The sequence below is a fragment of the Cygnus atratus genome, chromosome Z (assembly GCF_013377495.2).
Source record: "Cygnus atratus isolate AKBS03 ecotype Queensland, Australia chromosome Z, CAtr_DNAZoo_HiC_assembly, whole genome shotgun sequence".
NCBI lineage: Eukaryota > Metazoa > Chordata > Aves > Anseriformes > Anatidae > Cygnus > Cygnus atratus.
The window spans coordinates 6882193-6898938 of NC_066396.1; positions in this window are offsets into that span (position 1 = coordinate 6882193).

Sequence of the window (16746 nt, forward strand, 5' to 3'; positions counted from 1 at the left end):
TGGATATTCTTTTTTTTTTTCCTTTTTCTTTCTTTTTTTTTTTTTTCCAAATGAAAAACAATAAATATCATAAATATCTACTAGTGGAAGGTCTGCATGTAATTCTTAATGCAATCTTAAGTTACAGACAGGAGTTAACAGTTCCTGTAAACAGGAACTTTGATGGGGGTTATGATTTCAGTTCTTGAACAAGACCTCTTTATAAGCAATGAATACCCCTTACCTTTTTCCTTGTCCTCTTTTTTTATTTCCCTTTCCCCTTTCCTTACCTCTTATATCTGATCCTGAAGCATCTGGGTTTAAAACATAGTTAATTCAGCAATTATACATTTTATTTCCTTTCAGACTATCTGGTCCTGATGATCTGTTACTTTTCACTGGTATGTCTCAAATCTCCTCTGCTGACACTTCATTTTGAGAATGACATTCAAACATAGAGAAGCAACAGTTTCCCTTCCTTCTTTACAGCGAACATGGATATGAAGAATTCATTTTTCTTTTCTGTTATGACATTATCTTCCTTGTATGATTCTTCTACATCTTGGTCATTTGTAAATCCCATAAACTCTCTGTCAAGTTTCTTGCATTTGATGGATATGAAAAACTTTTCATTATTACTTTTATTTTAGAAACTTTAGCAGCTTGCTTCTCACACTAATCTTTTCATCCTATTTCATTACATTTTAACATTCACCTTGTCCACAGTCAAGTTTTTGCTGTTTTCTTTGAATACACACAGCTTCCATTTTTGAAAGATATTGATTTATTTCTAAAGTAAACTGGGAAGAGGGGGAGGAATGCTTCACTTCAAAGGATGACACAAATGAAAATATATGGGAAAATGGAAAAGAAAGAAAGGTTGTTTGCTTAAAGGGATGAATATCAGTGGACAGAAAACTAAGGAAATAGGAAATAGAGAAGATTAATACTTGAGTTAAATTTATACTATTTCTAATATCAGATTAGGAATCAAACACATGCTTCAAGGATGTGTTTTCTTCATCTCACTTCAGCATTTACAGCAACTATTCCCTCAGATGAAGCCACTGTCTATGCTGTATTCCCTCCCATAACATTATTCCCTGTAAAATTCCCAATGGCAGCTTGAACAAAACTGCGGTAACACAGAGATGTGTGTCCGTAAGAGAGATTTTCTAGTCCTGCTTTACCAAGTGGATCATGTGCTACTTCAGAGTATTTATACTTTAGTTTCGGGTTGTATTATTTGTAATATTTTGTAGTAGCTCTAAGCTCCTGGAAGGGAGTCAGTCCATCCAGAACTAAATTTCACAACAATGTGGAGCCTGGAGATCAAACCCGTCGATTTTTAAGTCTGTTTAGAAAGATCTTTGCTTTTTTCTTTTTCTTTTTTTTTTTTTTTTTTTTTTTTTTAAACTTTATGCAGCCATTCCTCATCAATGGAGAGGAAACAGTTTTTAGAAGGAGAAATTAATTAAATCATTAGTGGCTATCCCCAGAGACTGAAGAGAAACCTGATGTTTTCTTATGCGGGATGCAATTCTGCAAAACAGAATTACAGTTGAAAATCTGCAGTTTTCTAATTCTGACAGCTACTCAGCTACTGACATTTTTCTTTTCTTTTTCCTTGAAGTCTTATTTTATTCAGCAATATTTAAAATAGTGTCATAAAGCTTGTCAGTACATGCTAGCATTATTTTAGAACTCTTATCTCTCTCTGTTGTGTATCCAACTGGAAGTGAAAACATAAACAATTGCATATAAATGTAAACTTTTTTTTTTTTTTTTCTTTTCTAGATGCAGGATTTTAAAGGTAAGCATTAAAATCGCATAAAGAAGCAAACTAAACACCCACATTTTCTGAAGGTTTAAGCCCTTGTGGCTCCTCGTTGTCTTGATGTAAACTGTGAATACTTAGTGGTTCCTCAGAAAATCAGTTCTCCTGTTAATACTTATGATGGGCATGGGGCTCTCGCTTTGCGATTTGTATTTTTAGAATGTTAGGGAGAGATACTGATAAAATTTCCTGATATTTCAAAATGTTCTGTCATTCTTATTGCAATCCTTAACTGAAGAGATTATCATTATTATTGTTACTGTTGTTATTTATACCTCTAGATACTAAAGAATGTAATAGATTTGATGCCCTCTCACCTTGTCACTCCCTGTGAGATATTTCAGACACACCGACACAGACACAGATTTCTAGGTTGGAAGAGACCTCAAGATCATCGAGTCCAACCTCCAACCTAACACTAAGTACTCCACTAAACCATATCGCTAAGCTCTACATCTAAACGTCTTTTAAAGACCTCCAGGGATGGTGACTCCACCACCTCCCTGGGCAGCCCGTTCCAATGCTTAATAACCCTTTCGGTAAAGAAGTACTTCCTAACATCCAACCTAAAACTCCCCTGTCGCAACTTTCGCCCATTCCCCCTCGTCCTGTCACCAGGCAAGTGGGAGAACAGACCAACCCCCACCTCACTACAGCCTCCTTTAAGATAACTGTAGAGAGCGATAAGGTCGCCCCTGAGCCTCCTCTTCTCCAGGCTGAACAATCCCAGCTCCCTCAGCCGCTCCTCGTAAGACTTGTTCTCCAGACTCCTCACCAGCCTCGTCGCCCTTCTCTGGACTCGCTCGAGCACGTCCATGTCCTTCCTGTAGCGAGGGGCCCAAAACTGAACACAGTACTCAAGGTGCGGCCTCACCAGAGCCGAGTACAGGGGGACAATCACTTCCCTAGACCTGCTGGCCACACTGCTTCTTATACAGGCCAGGATGCTGTTGGCCTTCTTGGCCACCTGAGCACACTGCTGGCTCATATTCAGCCGACTATCAACCAGTACTCCCAGGTCCTTCTCTGCCAGGCAGCTTTCCAACCACTCATCTCCCAGCCTGTAGCTCTGCTTGGGGTTGTTGCGCCCCAGGTGCAGGACCCGGCACTTGGCCTTGTTGAACTTCATACAGTTGACCTCAGCCCATCGCTCCAGCCTATCCAGATCCTCCTGCAGAGCCTTCCTGCCCTCGAGCAGATCGACACACGCACTTAGCTTGGTGTCATCTGCAAACTTACTGAGGGTGCACTGGACGCCCTCATCCAGATCATCGATAAAGATATTAAAGAGGACCGGCCCCAGTACCGAGCCCTGGGGGACACCACTTGTGACCAGCCTCCAACCAGATTTGACTCCATTCACCACAACTCTCTGGGCCCGGCTATCCAGCCAGTTTCTAATCCAGCGAAGCGTACGCCAGTCCAAGCCCCGAGCAGCCAGTTTCTTGAGGAGAATGTTGTGGGGAACGGTGTCAAAAGCCTTACTGAGGTCAAGGTAAACCACATCCACAGCCCTTCCCTCATCCACCAAGCGCGTCACTTTGTCACAGAAGGAGATCAGGTTCGTCAAGCAGGACCTGCCCTTCATAAACCCATGCTGACTGGGCCTGATCGCCTGCTTGCCCTGCAAGTGCCGCGTGATGACCCTCAAGATAATCTGCTCCATGAGCTTTCCTGGCACTGAGGTCAAACTGACAGGCCTATAGTTCCCCGGGTCTGCCCTCCGGCCCTTCTTATAGATGGGCGTCACATTGGCTAGCCGCCAGTCAACTGGGACCTCCCCCGATAGCCAGGACTGCCGATAAATGATGGAAAGCGGCTCGGCCAGCTCCTCCGCCAGTTCGCTCAGTACCCTCGGGTGCAAGTACCCCTTTCAGTACCCTCGGGTTTCAGTACCCTCGGGTTCCTTCATGGGAGCGTTCTATTATGAGGTGGTTAAAGGCAATTCATGACATTTATCCTGCCTTGCAAACCTCACTGAAATCTATGTGTTCCTGCTTTTGCAGAAAAATGTGCCAGACCTAGAATATCACGTACTCACTACATAATAGGATGAGTGCCTATGAGTGTGAGTGGGAAATGGGAGACCTGCTTGAGTAGTGGAGGATGCACTGTTCTTGAAAGTACCTGCCATTGATTACAATTACATCCTTTCTGTAGGGGAAAATAGTTGGGGTTTTAGAACTTTTGGAGCAGATAATATTACTTGCTAATAAAACCTATTTCAATTGAAAACCGCTGGTGGTAAAAGCAGACTATTATCTACATTTACATAGATGTTTTCACAATGGTTGCTCTGAGGCTTTTTAGTAATGCCAAAAATAAATAATAAGATGAGGAAAATTAATGTTCTATGGGAAATACAAGTACCTCAATATTCATATTTTCATCATGAATCAAAATAAATAAAGAAATAAACACAAATAAAATCTGCCTGAAATGATTTTTTTTCCAAATATACTGTTTTAGAATGAAATATTTGATAATTATTTATGACTTTTTTTTTTTTATCATTAAGTCTGAAATGCACAGTTTAATGTTTCTTGCCTTTATTTACTGGACTATACTAATTCCAGGTATGGAGAATTTCTTCCTTGAAATGGTATGTACTCTTCCAACAGACTGCATCTTCATAATGAACCAAGTGATATGTGATTGCTGAAAAATTGCATTACTCATAGCCTCCATTCATTATGAAGCTCATTAACATGTAAGAGACTATAGGATAATCAGAATTATACTTTCCAGTATGCCAAGAAAGAAACACAAGGAAAAGGTTTCTTTTAGGAAAACAAACAAACAAAAAAATACAAACCAACATGACAAGTATAATCACTGAATGACAGGCAGGCAGTATTACAGTGTCTATGATTTGACAAATCTTCTGCTCGACTCTTCTGATTCTGTAACATATTTTTTTGGCAGTCCAATAGAGAGATGTGGAAAATTCATATGTGTTCTCATAGAAAATAATGTTCAAAAATGAATATATATATATATATATTTTAAATCATTCTGGTAACTGATACACTATATTTATTTGTATAGTAATTTTCATAGCAACATCCCATTTAAATGGGACTTCCTAAGTGATACTATGATAATCAAGAGATATCAATGAACTACCAGCAAGTAAATGATGAAAGAAGGTTGTGCCTATCGAGCTGCAATTGATGCTACTATCAACCTAGTGACAGACCCTGCGGCCGTTCCAGTCCCGGCTCCTGCAGCCATTCCAGCTTCAGCTCCCGCAGTCGGTCCAGCTCCAGCTCCCGCAGCCGTTCCAGCTCCCGCTCCCGCAGCCGTTCCAGCTCCAGCTCCCACAGCCATCCCGGCTCCAGCTCCCGTAGCCATCCCAGCTCCAGTTCCCGCAGCCGTTCCGGCTCCAGCTCCCGCAGCTGTTCCAGCTCCAGCTCCCGCAGCTGTTCCAGCTCCTGCAGCCATTCCAGCTTCAGCTCCCGCAGCCGTCCCGGCTCCAGCTCCCGCAGCCATTCCAGCTCCAGCTCCCGCAGCTGTTCCAGCTCCAGCAGCCATCCCAGCTCCAGCTCCCGCAGCCGTTCCAGCTCCAGCTCCCGCAGCCGTCCCGGCTCCAGCTCCCGCAGCCGTCCCGGCTCCAGCTCCTGCAGCCGTTCCAGCTCCCGCAGCTGTTCCAGGAGATAAATAGGATATAATAGGAGTTAAAAAAAAAAAGTTAAAAAAAATCCCTGTAAATCTTTCAATTTTATTGCTAAATCCAAATAAATTACCCCCACACATAAGGGACAGAACTGCTATATGTTCCAGGACTTTCAATTCTGAGGTTTGCACCTGAACAACAGCACAACCCTTTCTCCCATCCTTGGCATTGACTGTTGTTCTTGTGATTTTCTTCTATGTTATGAGTCTTTTTTTCCCCATTCCCTATAAAAAAATAAAAATAAATAAATAAAAAAATTACAGCTTGTCTCTGTAGAAGATAAAATCTAACTGCTGTACCATAGAAATGCAGCAGGTTTATGCAATAATACGAAGAAGGGAAGATATGTGGCTTGTGGGCAATTAAATACAGTCGACAGAGCAGCTCATTGGAGAGCCACTTATTTTTAACTCCTTTTAGTTATTTCTCTTCAAAAAGGGTTTTAGCCCTCCAGCTTTTCTCTGAAGAAACTTTGAGACTAGCCATGAGACTCACATTGTTAAGCCTGCTGGGTACCGCCACTGCAAAATGTGATGACAGAGTCACCCACAGAGAGAGCTGTCTTATTTATCCCCATGCTCCAAACTGATGCACTCCTAGCAGTAGTAGCTTTCCCTGTAATCATTTGTATTATTATTTATAACAAATTACATGTCAAGGACACAATGGCAGATTGGTGCATCCCATTAATTTTTGTATGAGGGGTGGGGGGAATAAAAGGCTATGAACTGTTACTAGGCACACACCGACAATTTATTTTACCTGTGAACTGAGAAGTCCTTTACATTTAAACTTTTATGAGGCAGACAGAGAAGGAAATAGACAGGCTCGGGTAGACTTGAGAGATGGAAAGGGAAAAAGGAAGAGTGAGGCTTGGAGAAGTGTCAGTAATGGGTATGAATTAAAATGGTACCTTCAATTCCACGTTTACTAAGAAAATATTTTCTGAAAAAACACTTATTAAACATATATGTTTCAAGAGATCAGTTGATGAACATTTAGGGTCTGGGGGACAACCTCTAGTGACAAAAAAAACCCTAGTGATAAAACACTAGGAGATGATATGCATTTTTTAAGAGCCTGTGCGACATTTTCTGTATTTAACAAGCAATAACTGTAAGTCCTGTTAGTAGAGAGATTTATTCAGGGATTATTCTGTGAGAGATTTATGGCAGGAGGACGTCCTAAACAAGAAGAAGTGAAGGCAGAGACAGTACTGAACATGGTTTAGTCATCAGAATGAGTTTAGCAAGCAAGCGCAAAAGAATAATGTGAAAACATTTGTGAAAGAAGTAGGGGTAGGGAGAATGAAAGCTTGGATTCTGTGGCCTGTGTAATGTAAGAGGTCACACAAGATGATTGTAATTGTCACTTTTGGCCTTAAAAATCCATGAATGTATGAACCAATGAATGAATCTATGACTCTGGGATAAAAGCTGAAACAAGGTTCAAGGATTGCAGGTCCAAAGTCAAACTCATCAGTGAAGACTTATGAAAAGACATGATTGATGACTAACCTTGTCCTTATATTGTACGTGAGGCGACCACTTTTTAAAAGTGACACTTGTCACTTTTCCGTCGTATCAGTAGGAGAAGAAAAAAATATATATATAATCTTTGTCAGCATCAATTTTTCCTTCAGGTTTATTACAATCATAAAATGTACTGCACAATGAAAATATACAGTGTCACTTTGAGTCCATCAAACTTGACACTAAAAGGTTAAATGAATTTCTTAGCTTAGCTTGATCCAAAGAGGAAGAGTATCCACAAGATACATGCTGCACAAATATTTTTTTTCTTTCTTTTTCTTGCAATTGCAGAAAAAGTTTACGAACAGTGCACATTACATTCAGCTCAGCAGCACAAAGGTAATTGTATCAATAAGTTCCAAAGATCTGAAGGTTCTTTCAGTAGATGATTTGCAGTGCTAAGCATTACGACTGCAAAGAGAGTCACAGATTGAAAGTTGGTACACATGAGGTGGCAAGCCAGTCAGCTATGTTATCTGTGCCAAATTGGGTGGAGCTGTCCTCACTGAGCCTTTTTTAACCTGCTAGACTAAGCATTTCATTTTTCCTCTTCATTTTCAAACCCAGACTTGTTACATCTTTCTCTTTTTCTCCTTTATCACTCCCTTGGCTGCGCTGCTACAATCTTCAACTTGACTGTTCTTTTAAAACTCTGCAACTGCATAGATCTAAGATAAGAACATTGAGAGAATGATAGGCTGTTTATGTCTGTATGGGAACCGGTGAGAAACTTTATAATTTCCTTTTTTTTTTTTTTTTTAATAAAAAATAAATAATGCTTGAATGCTTCTGGCATCAAGATGTGGAATATCTTGCATCCTGCAGTCCCTTCTACCTTCTGGAGGGAAACAAGTCAAACTAATCCTGGCTGGGAGAAAGAATACAATGAAAAAAGATTCTGCTGGAGGGAAAGACACCAGTTTATAACTAATACAACAAAACGATGACTTTATACCACCGGTTAAATAGCCTGAGAGTTCAGTTGCTTGGTTACAATATTTTAGAAGGGAGAGGGGTAAAACTGGTACTAGAACCTCATAAGTATGTAGCTGCTGGGTTCCGATTGATTTAACCTTGTATTGCATGAAGGGGAAAAAAAAAAAAAAGAAACAAAAAAAAAAACAACTACAATTAGTGGGTTGGTTCCCATGGTATTTGTGAGTTCCATTCGGAGCTTTGCACTGGGATTCATATGCACCTCAGTTCATTTCTTCAAAGGTTAGGTGTTCAATGAAAACTAACCACTTAAAGTGTATACGCCACTCCATACTTGCAAATGACTACTAATGAATCCAAGGAAAAGAGTTGCAGGATTTGCATGTTCACTTAGTCCATGTAGAAGACTAATAAAGGATCTGAAAATTAAAATCTGGGAACCAGTCAAACAAATTCTCTGCCTTGACCAGACCCCAGACAAAATAAATAAATAAATTGCCCTGTAATGACTCCCTTACATTTTTCTAGAACAAAGGCACTGATCATTAATGAATGCTGCAAGCAAAGTGAGTAGGGCTGTACCAGGCCAACAATAAAGAAGGAATCCAGAGGTTATTAAAATGAAAAAAGCATAAAATGAAATCTCATGACAAAATTAGCCTGATTTTAAAGTATATTTCAAATTTTGCTCTGCAGAACAAAACAAAACAGGAACAACAAAAAGAACATAGAGAAGACAGTGCTTCCAGATATTTCTATTCATAACATTTTTTAAATCTGAGTTTGCATTGACATTGTAAGACTGAACTGCATGCCCATTTTACTGTGAGTGCTAAGTATGTGAAACCCGTAATACTTTCTATGCTGGTGTGGGAAATCTTTGATATATGGAAGAAAACAAGCAAACAAACAACAACAAAAACTAGGAGCAGTTTCATCCAGATATCTTTTGGAAGCATACCATCTCCCCTTGTTCTTTATTTCAGTTGTCCTTCTGCTCTCGGGCCTTCAGTGATGGTCAGGGGAGAGTACTCTCTAAAAGAAACTTATGTATATAGATTCTCCTTAATGGGAATTAGTCTTACTGCTATGTAGAAATTTTTAACTTTTCTAATAACTGCCTAGCTTTTCTTAAGTAGCTGGCTTTTGCAAACAGTTTCTCTTATTTAACTCTTAAAAGCAACATTTGGAATTCATTTTCTTGGAACCCTCTCCACAGTTTTGAAAGATGTGAGGTCAGAAAGAATAAGAGCCTAGGGTCTGATCTGCAGCAGGTACTGTTTATCAAAGAGAGCACTTCAGAAGCATGCCCAGTAAGTGACTGGGTTTATAAAAAACAGACAGTGAAAAGCATTGTGTTTTTATGTTAATGTGTATGTGTGTGGAAGGATACATCACAAAATTGTGGTAGTAACTGAAATATTATTTTGCTTTTATTTGCAATGTTGATTCTCTGTAAGAAACATGCAAAAAAAATAATCTGCAAAGGTTTATTTAGCAAGACAGAAAGTGAGAGTGAAAGAGAACAAGGAGTTTCACGATTTTGACATATAATTCTCCATATATGACCAAAGAATTCCATTTATGTGAAGCTCTACTAAGTGTCAGGCAAAACAATTTAAAGAATTGGAGCTGTTGACAGGATGACACTTCCATTTTAAAAGAAGTTTCAAGGTTTTGAAACTACTTCTTTTTCCACATTGTGTTGAAGCATCTATTTTTATGATGAACAATTTGGATTTTGGATTCATGTCTGAAGGAACTTAGGCGTCCATCTCTCCATTTCAAGGGAAAAAAACTTGTATATAATACTTCAGTTTAGACAAAACAGAATAGTAGGACACAATTTAACTTAATGAAATATGTTCGGACCAGCAACCTTTAACAACACGGCTCCTAAGAATACAAAAGAATCTTCATTTGTATGAGGAACAACATTCTGGGAACAATTAGACCACCATCTGAGAGAAGAGGTTATACAGCTGAAGCGAATGTGATGTTTTAACTTCGCGTGTTGTTTGGCATCCCTTGGGGACACTGTTCTGCAAATATCTAGTCACAATTCTTGTCACAAGTGTGTGCTGAAGCTTGTAATGGGTTTCTTCTGAACCTTTCACACTTCTGCTTTCCACAGAAGGTTCATTTACCTTTTTGAAGCAGAACAGAGCTGTTTTTAGACTGTCTTGATTCCAATAGACACTGAGGTCCCTTGAGTTTAAATTGGGATGCCTTCATCTAAGCAAATTTTTATCTATTTGACAGTGAAAGGAAGAAAATGGCACCAGCTTTAAAAAGCTTTGTGCCCTGTGTATTGTAGTTTGTCAATTATTCTTTTCAGCAATTTCTGCACTACTTGTCTTTCTCATGTCCAGTTCCTTAATTAAAATTGTGAAGGATCTAACTGGTTAACTGAAATCTAGGGAGTTTCTTAGTTCGTCAGCTTGGAGAATAATTTCTCAAGCCTGATTAATTAATACTTGGGTATAATGTTTCTGTATAATTGTTTTATTTACAGAACAAGTATACAATTTTTATCATGAGCACTACAATGAGTTCTGTGTTTAAGAAAGTGTCTCTCTGTAATTGTTACCCTTGGGGAATACTCACACATGCCACTGGCCTGTTTCCCAGGTATCTCTATCTTATAGCTATCTTACAGCTAGCTAGCATCCTAACCTGCTTGCAATATCCCACTTAATTTATTTTTTATTTTTTTTTATTTCACTCCCTGCACCTCCCCCCCCCCCCCCCCCCAGCCCAGGCTTCTACATCTGGTATCAACAGTTCCAGTCCTGTTCTGCATTCTCTCATTTGTCCAAGCACTGAGTCCAAAGACAGTGTAGCACATCGGGTTTACACTTCCATGTATATGGTAGAATATCCATTAACTTAGTTGCTCTAATTAGTTTAGTCTTTCTACTTTCAGCTGATATACATGGTGTGCTTTTGTGACCAAATGGATCCTTGTGGAAGTTGTTGGTGGGATCAAAAACACTGCATTGAACTGCACTTCAGGTGATACAATTTTAAATGCCAAAGTAAGGCTTCAAGGCATTTATGGTTAATGACTATTTCTAGGCAGATCTTACTCTTGGAGTATGTCACTGGTCACAGTATGGTCTTCCTGAGAATGAAGGCTATAGGACAGTCTATAAAACTGTTGAGAGAAAAAAGCTGTTGAGAAAAAAGCCACAAGGGCCTGCAAGGCTGAGGGTGAATGTATATAAACATTTTGGGAATGTGCTCTGTCTCCTCTTTAGCCCTACCCAAAGTTATGGCCTTAAGTTAATTTTTAATTTCTAAAACATACCTAACGCTTTCTCCCTCCTTCAAATCAAGGCCATGAGGCACCAAGAGGACTTACCATCCCTGTCCAGCCCCCATGGGGTTTGCCCCAGTCTGGCAACCACCTGTGACACCATTCTGGGGGCCATCAGTCCGTATTCCAGTGGGGTCAAAGGTCTCCAGCTCTCCACAGCACTGTCTGGCTGTGGGTCCAATGGAGCCAGGCCTGCCTCCAGGCCTGCCTTGCAGGCCCATGGACCCTCCTAGCCTTGGCCTATCCACATCCCCACAGAGGTGCCTGATGGTAGGAGCTAGGACAGAAGAGAAACTCATTAAAATGTGTACTAACTGTGAGCCTATTAGATACTTCAGCATGTCTTTCTTATATTTGTTCTGTTGAATCTATGCCGATTTTTATGAATAATTAAATACTCATTGGGTTGGAGACAGAAAGAGAAGTGATTCTGTACCTCATAAGTTAATTACATGAAGTAAGAAGTAAATTGTTGAGGTTTATATCTGCAAATAGTCACAGAACTAAGTTCTCCAATACTGATTTATGCATATTGAGGCACTTGTAATGCTCCCTGAAATTCTGAAATAGTTATTGCTTCTAAATGTTGGTATTTAAACAAAAAATAATAATTATTGAAACCTTAAGTATTGCTAAAAAGGTGTGTTTTAGTTTAGTTTAGTTTAGTTTAGTTAAGTTTTGCAATATAAATAGAAAATGAAGAAGAAATTGAATATTAACTAAAAAAAAAAAAAAAAAAAAAACAAGCAGTTTGGGGATATTTTTTACTTTTTTTTTAAAAAAAAAAAACAACAAAAACATATATGTAGTTTAACAGGAGTGGTCTTATCAAGAATAGGATTGAGTAAATAATGTATGCATATTTTTACAACTTTTTAATGTGAAAATTTCTGAAACAAAAAACAAAATCACATTTACATTCCCCTAAACAAAGCAGATCAAACCAAACCAACCAAACAAACCACCACCACCAAGAACAACGAAAAATAGAATCCAAAAGAAACTGAAGAAAAAAATTGAAAACCATGGAATAATGACATAAACTTAAAAAGTTAAATGTTGTCAAAGAGACTTTTAAAATGTTATATTTTGCGTTTTTTCACAGTCATGAAGCCTCCAGAATGGCTTGAGTAAATGTAGGTCCCAACTCAGCAAAGTTGTAGAGCTCACACAGATCTGTTCTCTGCAAGAGAGAGCTTACATCTGTATGCTACTCTAAGCACTTTCCTAATCAGCTGGAGTTAAAAGGATTAAAAAACTCAAGTAGCTTTCAGCACTTTCTTAGCTGAATGTAGAGAAACAGGATGAAACATTCTGTAGTTACCAGTATCTGACCTTTCCTGTATTTTGATGAAAACTGAATTAGCTATCTTGATGGCATTCTACACAAGCTAATCCTGTTTCAGTTCCTCCTGTTACACATTATCTCAGTAGTACTTAGATTGCCAGAGTTTATTGCAACAGATTAGACCAATGTAAAATCTGATGAGCATGTTACTGGCAGGAGCAGTCTATAAAAGTCGCTATCCATAAACTTCGGCAGAGTTGCCAACCCTCTATGCTTTAGATATAGACACCCCAACAGAGAACTTTACTCCAAAATTGTGCAGTATTTCACTATTATAACTCCATCATGGTCAATTAGCCAGACACGTTCCTGGCTTTTATCTTCAGAAATGTTGCTTCTTGATTATTTATGTTTCCAAAAGCTATTATTGAGTAATTCAGTGTAGTGAAGGACTTCAATATGCTCTACCATTGTGACTGTAAATCCAGGTGTTAATTCTCCCAGGTGGCTCATCATCTCACTGCAGATACCTAATAAAGATGCCATTAGCTGGCAGTACACACTGAAGAAGCTATAGAGCTAGCTGATCTTGTCATTAAAGATAGGGCTACTGGAGAATGCCAGGAGATTATTTGTGAAGGGAGTTGTCCGAGTTTTTAAAAAGTGGAAGAGAGAGAACTAGAGATTGGTTATTTTCACCTATTGCTTTAGGCTCAGGAACAGTACTGGAAGTCATAACAAATAACAGATGGAGGATGAAGAACTGATGGCATATAGAATCAGAAGAGAAGACCACAGCTAAAGTAATCAAGCTGGGTTAGAAGTCAGGTATTGGTTCTCCAGTCTTGCTTCTGAGAATTACTTTTAAAATCATCTGATTCTGAAAAATTCAAGGTAATTTGACTTACCTTATCTCCTGAAAAGATATGGTCCTGAAAGACTTAACAACTTCAACCAAGAGAGGAAATTTGAAGAGGTTAAAATATGACTAAAATAAATGTTGATGACTTTTTTTGTTTGCTATTTAAATATATATATGTCTAATATTGTAACTGTGATAGCATCTAAGTATGTAATTGTTTTGTTCACATCAGGTGTTTGATAGAGCTAGTCCATCTGGAGGAAAAAAAATGTTAAGAAAAGTTTCTTTCCGGTGGAATATATCATATTCAGAGACTAGAGTGGAAACCAAGATTTAAAAGTTATTTTGTGTTCCTTTTCTGTTAGTAGTCAACAGGTAAATTGTCTCACTCTTGTGTCATCCTGACTTGCAAGGACAGCGATTACCAGTAAAACTTGGTATATCCAAGATCTTGGGTTAGGATGTCTGCCCTGGTCATGCCATCAGATTTCTGCCAGTATATTCCACTTTTGCTGCAAAGACAACCTGGTCATGCAACCCTGATGGAAACTAGGGTGCACTCTGGTTAAATAAAGGTCTGGATAAGCACTGAATTGCAAACCAAATGCTATCAGTAAATATGTGTCAAATCTGCTATATAGAGAATGTCTTCCTAATCTGGCCTTGTTTTACCTTAAGGGCTGTGTGAGCTATGAGATTTTTGGCATAACCACATTACTGAGTTTTTGATTTTGTGTGTGTGTGTTTGCTTTGCTTTTGTAGAATTCTTTTTCATTACTTGCAATAAAGCTAAATTGAAGAAAGGGGTATGTTAAGTCAAATTCTCAGAAGTTATAAAGTGTCAGAATTACGGTTTGTTGTGGTTTAACCCTGTCAGGCAGCTGAGTACCTCACAGCCACTCACTCATTCTCCCCAGATGTGACTGGGGAGAGAATCAGAAATTAAAAAGTGCAAGAACTCAGAGTGTGAGATAAAGGCATTTTACTAGATAAAGAAAAACCCACACATGCAAGCAAAGCAAAACAATGAATTATTTTGCCATTTCCCGTTTACAGACAGATGTCCAGCCACTTCCTGGAAAGCAGGGCTCAGTCCTTTCATAGGTCTATATTCTCTGTGATGAACTTTTCCACAGCCACAGAAAATTTAAGGTCTACCTGCTCTGGGATGGACTTCTCAATGAGCCACAGCCTCTTCAGAGATATACCTGTTTTGTCATGGACTTATCCACAGCCGCAGTCACTTTGAAGAATACCTTCCCTGATATGACCTTTTCCATCTGCCACAGTCCCTTCAGAGATCCTTTCAAACCCCTGCTGTGTTGTGGTCTCATCCACAGCCTCAGACACTTTGAGGTGTTCTGGCATAGCCTTATCCATGGACACTACAAGGAGTACCTGCTGCAGCCATCAGAGTTTGCTGTCACTTGATATCATATGCATGAAGATACGCTCCTGATATACTTCTTTAATTGAATGCTTTTATTTTCATAGTGGTTGGAGTCTCATTTACCACAAAAGAAAAAAAAAAAAAGAGAAAGAAAAAGAAAAAAAAAAGGATGATACTTTGGAGGCTGACTAGGTCTTGCCAGGGGGAGGTATTTGTGGGAATGCACAAATCCCTTCAGAAAACAAAATAAAACAGAAAACTTCTGCAACTTCTGGATGCAGGTCATGTGAAATCTCGTCCAGTTAAAGGCGTTGTTTGTGTGATTGGTTTAAGGATCAGTAGCAGTAATGGAAGAATTGCAGAGCTCATGGATCTATTTAATCTCCATGCCAGTTTGCAAAAGCAGCACAAAACAAGCAAGGCAGATAACCCTCAGTGGCCAAATGCAGTGATTTGAAATATTAGCAACACAAATTCTAATAAGATTCTGCCTTCCTGTAGCTGTTGACGGAGTAGTTAACAAGAAGAACAACAGAAATAACTGGAGTTGTTGGAACATTCTTCTTTAAAGCATTTAAAGTAAAGAGTGAAATAGAAATATTAAGTAAAGGAGTGAACATCCAAGGCAAACTTTTTTCCTGCATTAAAAACCCATGGCCTCCAAACCTGCTCATTCCAGATGCACAGCTGATAGCCATTGCTACAACTGTAATTCTATAATATCCTCCCATGTAGGCTGTTCCAGCTTGTCTGTTTTGCATCCCCTGTTGTGTCTTAGCCTCTTTTTACTGTTTTATTGTTTATCCTAAGGAAAAGTAAACAGAGAAAATACATTATTTTCTGGGTATTTATGCAGGTTGCAGTAACAGTTCCACTCTGCAGAGATAGTCAGTTGAGACTGTGAGATTGAGTAATATAGTGTCTCAGAACTAACTTTTATCATGTAATAAATTTTGATTTTGTTAATGAATCCTCTATAAAATATTAACATTCATTTATAAATTTTGATTCAGAGACTATTGCTCTAATATTAAATACATATAAATACAGAGTTGGTGCCTTGAGAGCGGGACAGACATCATGTAAGCAGCACAGATTACAAAGGACTTGTTTATACCTCTGCATTTAGTCATGAAATCTCCACTAGGAATAAATCGTAGCTTCCCTGGCAAAACCATTGAAGTCATACTCCAGCCACTATCAATAAAATGTGAGAAAAAAAAAAAAAAGAAAGAAATATTACACTATAAAAGAATACTTAAACATGAAATCTGATGATTCCTGCTTTTGGTTTGTTTGTTTGTTTGTTTTTCCCCAGAATTTCCTGTGTGTTGTTGTGTTGTTTCGTTTAAAAATGGCAACCTATTGCTCTGAAGCACTTCGGTATATGCACATATTAGAACTGATCAGAAAACAAAATCTCTGTCTCGATGTTTCGATGTTGGAGTACTTTAATATTTACTTTCACTGAAAAAAGGGACAGAGATGAAATCACTGAAAATTTAAATTTTCTCCTCCCTTTTTCTCTTCCTTTCCTCTCCCTTTCCTTTCCAATTCAGAGGAACACCTCCAAAAAGGAAGAGTTTCTATAACTGAATGAGAAGTAAATCCAGCAACTATGTCATATGTCCAACTATGATGTGCCAAATTGTAATTCATTGTGAAATAACTGTCCATTTTACATGCCATTTGAAGTCAAATTAACACTTCAAAAAGCAATATTTTAATGTAGCTCTCAACATGTGATGCTTGTTTGGTTTGAAATGTCATTTGGGAAAAGCAAAGGAGAAATTGTCAACATCAAGACAGTATTGACTAAAACACACTTTCTAATTAAAATATATTTGTTTCCAAAGGAGAGCGTTTCTGTGCCTGTTTGTATGCTTCTGCTGAGGCCTGTTTTCGGTTGTGTTTTCCTGCCAACACA